Below are 4,516 nucleotides of genomic sequence, written 5' to 3' on the forward strand. Positions count from 1 at the left end.
TGTGTGTGTGTGTGTTTAACAGTGATGATGTGTGTGTGTGTGTGTTTGTGTGTGTGTGTGTCCTCAGAGCAAGAACTCGTGAGTTGGAAGAACTGAGAGGCCTATGGCGTGGGTGTTGTCCTTGGCCACCTGCTGACAAGGCTGACAAGATAGGACCCTTTTGTCCATTGTTATTGGATAGGAACAGAACTTATAACCAGCTCCTGACCTAAATAGATCTTAGCACAACATTTTACTCAACATATCATATTCCATATTCACTATAACAAATATATTTACTACGACATTAGCAAGAACCGCCACATCCTCAGCCGGCTAATCCAGTGTGTGAAGTTTTGCGGAGTGTTTGAGTTAGCTTTGCGAGGCAAAGATGAAACTGAGGGCTCCACCAACCCTGGTAAGCCAACACTTTTGAGATCAGTCAATAAATGCTTCTGGTATTGACTTATATGCTGCCCCTGTCTTCATGTTGTTGCTGGACATATCTTTTTTTAAATGTGTGTAGGTCACCTAAATCATCAGAAAAATTGCCCCTCCTGAGAATTTTTTCAGGAGCCGCCACTGAGTACTAGTAGGAATTTCTCTTTCTGGTAAGAATAAAAAAACGGTTATTTTGTCTTAATCAATTAACTTTTTCTAATGCATATGAAAAACATTTGCCCTGTATGCTACTGAGCAGAACAGTAATATACCATTTAGCATAGCTGTGATGAAAAACATTTGCCGTGTATGCTAATAAGCAGACCACTTCAGTTAGATTCAAGGTGCTGTTTATTTATTTAATCCTTATTTTACCAGGTACGTTGACTGAGAACACATTCTCATTTACAGCAACGACCTGGGGAATAGTTACATGGGGGAAGAGAGGGGATGAATGAGCCAATTGGAAGCTGGGGATGATTAGGTGGCCATGATGGTATGAGGGCCAGATTGAGAATTTAGCCAGGACACGGGTTAATACCCCTACTTTTACGACAAGTGCCATGGGAACCTTTTGAGGATCTGAGGACCCATGCCAAATCTTTTCAGTCTCCTTAGGGGGAATAGGTTTTGTCCTACCCTCTTCACGACTGTCTTGGTGTGCTTGGACCTTGTTAGTTTGTTGGTGATGTGGACACCAAGGAACTTGAAGCTCTCAACCTGCTCCACTACAGCCCCATCGATGAGAATGGGGGCGTGCTCAGCCCTCTTCTTTTTCCTGTAGTCCATAATCATCTCCTTTGTCTTGTTCACATTGAGGGAGAGGTTGTTGTCCTGGCACCACACGGCCAGGTCTCTGACCTCCTCCCTATAGGCTGTCTCATTGTTGTCGGTGATCAGGTCTACCACTGTTGTGTCATCGGCAAACTTAATGATGGTGTTGGAGTCGTACCTACCTAGCCATGCAGACATGAGTACAGGAGGGGACTGAGCACGCACCCCTGAGGGGCCCCCGTGTTGAGGATCAGCGTGGCGGATGTGTTGTTACCTACCCTAACCACCTGGGGGCGGCCCGTCAGGAAGTCCAGGATCCAGTTGCAGAGGGAGGTGTTTAGTCCCAGGGTCCTTAGCTTAGTGATGAGCTTTGAGGGCACTATGTTGTTGAACACTGAGCTGTAGTCAATGAATAGCATTCTCACATAGGTTTGACGTCCCATCCGAAAGACGGCACCCTACACAGGGCAATGGTTTAACATCAATTAGTAAAAATACATGATCTTACCTTGTGGGTTGTCAGAGTGTCTTGTTGGTGTGTGTGAGGGAGAGAGCTGAATATGTATCTTCTACTTGTTTCCTCATTCATTTCTATCATCAGCAGTTATGACACAAAAAGGAAACAGGTATATTATACAGACATGACAGGTATTATTGACCTAAACAGGTGTTATTATTCACCAGTTCCCTTCCTCATAGAAATACTGACACAAGAGGAAACATCAGCATAATAGACACTTTTGCAACTTGAAAAGTTCTTACCATTTTTAGATTTCTTCTAGAAATTATTCCTAAACAGTGAATTCCACATCATGGTTTTCATTAATACTGTAGATATGTATTGAAGAACATAAAAATATAAACATTTATTTGACCCAGGTGAACAATAGCAGTCACAAGTTTTGATATAACAAAACACATTCATAAAAAGAGCATTATACCAAGTACATACAATGAAAGAAAGGGAGATGAGGCTAAAACAACAGAAAAGGAATCAAACAAATCGACAGAACTTTTAAAATGTGTGTCACGACTTCCTCCGAAGCTGCCTCCTCTCCTTGTTCGGGCAGGCTTCGGAGTTCGGTCCCTCATCGACCATTTCCGATGCATCCTGCGTGAGGACGTCCGAAGGGAGCTAGCCTGCCGGGATACCACTCTGACCTTCAACCAGGGGTACGGTCTGGAGGAGCGGTGCTGGGTCCCGGTGAAGGATGTCCTCGATCCCTCCCTGTTGCGGAATTTCCACCATTGCCATCCGCACCTGGCCGTCCACGAGGCCGGTGTCGGCATGCTGCTTGAGCTGCTCGTCAAGGGGGGATACTGTTACTGTCACGACTTCCTCCGAAGCTGCCTCCTCTCCTTGTTTGGGCAGGCTTCGGCTTTCGTCGTCACCGGCCTTCTAGCCAATGCCGCTCCTCTTTTCATCATTCCATTTGTTTTGTCTTGTTTTTCACACACACCTGGTTCATATCCCCTCATCAGTCTCTGTATAAGTATTCCCTCTGCTCCCATTGTCTTTGTGTGTTATTGTTTCCATGTGGAGGTGTGGCTAGCTCGGTTGAGCATTCATGTTACTTTTGTCGCCGGGATATTCACCCATGTGTTTTGTTTTCCCAGTGCGCATTGAAGTCGCACTGTATTTGGTTTTCGCATTGCTGCGAACTGCTGCATTGGACGAATAAACCATATTCTGTGATTCACACCTCCTGTGCCTTACTCTGTCCTCATCACCCGCTACAATGTGGAAATAAACTTTTTTGAGCATCAACAAATTAAAAGGTAAATTTAAACAGTATGGTCCATTTTAAACATTTTAAATAGCCTGCATTATTCACCTGTGCATTTTTAGTTTCCTCATAAACCAGGTTTCCATCCAACCTTTTTATGCAAGTAAAGTATACAGTACCAGTCAAAAGTTTGGACACACCTACTCATTCAAGGGTTTTTCTTTATTTTTACGATTTTCTACATTTAGAATAATACTGAAGACATCAAAACTACGAAATAACACATATAGAATCATGTAGTAACCAAAAAAGTGTTAAACAAATCATAATATATTTTATATTTGAGATTCTTCAAATAGCCACCTTTGCACTATCTTGGCATTCTCTCATCCAGCTTCATGAGATAGTTACCTGGAATGCATTTCAATTAACAGGAGTGCCTTTAAAAAAGTTAATTTGTGGAATTTTTTTCCTTCTTAATGCATTTGAGCCAATCAGTTGTGTTGTGACAAGGTAGGGAGGGGGGTATACAGAAGATAGCCCTATTTGGTAAAAGACCAAGTCCATATTATGGCAAGAACAGCTCAAATAAGCAAAGAGAAACAACAGTCCATTATTACATGAAGGTCAGTCAATACGGAACATTTCAAGAACTTTAAAAGTTTCTTCAAGTGCAGTTGCAATAACACATCATGCTCTATGATGAAACTGGCTCTCATGAGGACCACCACAGGAAAGGAAGACCCAGAGTTACCTCTGCTGCAGAGGATAAGTTCATTAGAGTTACCAGCCTCAGAAATTGCAGCCCAAATAAATGCTTCACAGAGTTCAAGTAACAGACACATCTCAACATCAACTGTTCAGAGGAGACTGTGTGAATCAGTCCTTCATGGTTCACATGATTTTACATCACTTTATCTGTGGCCAATGACCTTGAGGCTTCTTGGATGGGCACTTCTAATGTAAATCTATGACAGCTCCAAGGGGCTTGAATTTTCGAGCTCTCCCCGTAGATTTTGCGGTGACGTAGTGTCCCCATGAGTGACAGAACACTGAGACAATCATGGCGCAACTAGAGAACATTACCAACCCCTACACTGTATTTTCCGCTGGCTGCCCCACCACCACAGAAACCACTGAGCTAGGCTGAAACACCTACATTTTGGAGCTGCCTTACTCAAGAAAGCAAAAAAGAGACCATGTTTTTATGCGGCTTTATTAACTCAATGATTCTTTTTTACATTGTTTGCAAACTGATATGTGACACGTATAAATGCCAAAATAACATGCAAAACAGGCAACAACAAAAAACAGGTGGGGCTCAAAACAGGTGGGGATCTGCCCTGAATGATGGGTCGCCACTGAAGGTGTGTCACTTTTGCCACATGAGCAAATGGAAGTGCTCCCCATAACAGAAGACACTGTGGGCCACTCTGTCTATCTAGTGATGAAAGGGAAGCCTGTTGGTGGGATTCAGAGAGTCTGTTTTCTGGAGGAAATAACAACACTCTGCCCCAGAGAGGATCCCATTGATATAATATATGTTTTTATGTGTCTGACCTGCCCCTGGAGATGTATCAGACAGACACAAAATA

Source organism: Coregonus clupeaformis, chromosome 28 (assembly GCF_020615455.1).
Source record: "Coregonus clupeaformis isolate EN_2021a chromosome 28, ASM2061545v1, whole genome shotgun sequence".
Classification (NCBI taxonomy): Eukaryota; Metazoa; Chordata; class Actinopteri; order Salmoniformes; family Salmonidae; genus Coregonus; species Coregonus clupeaformis.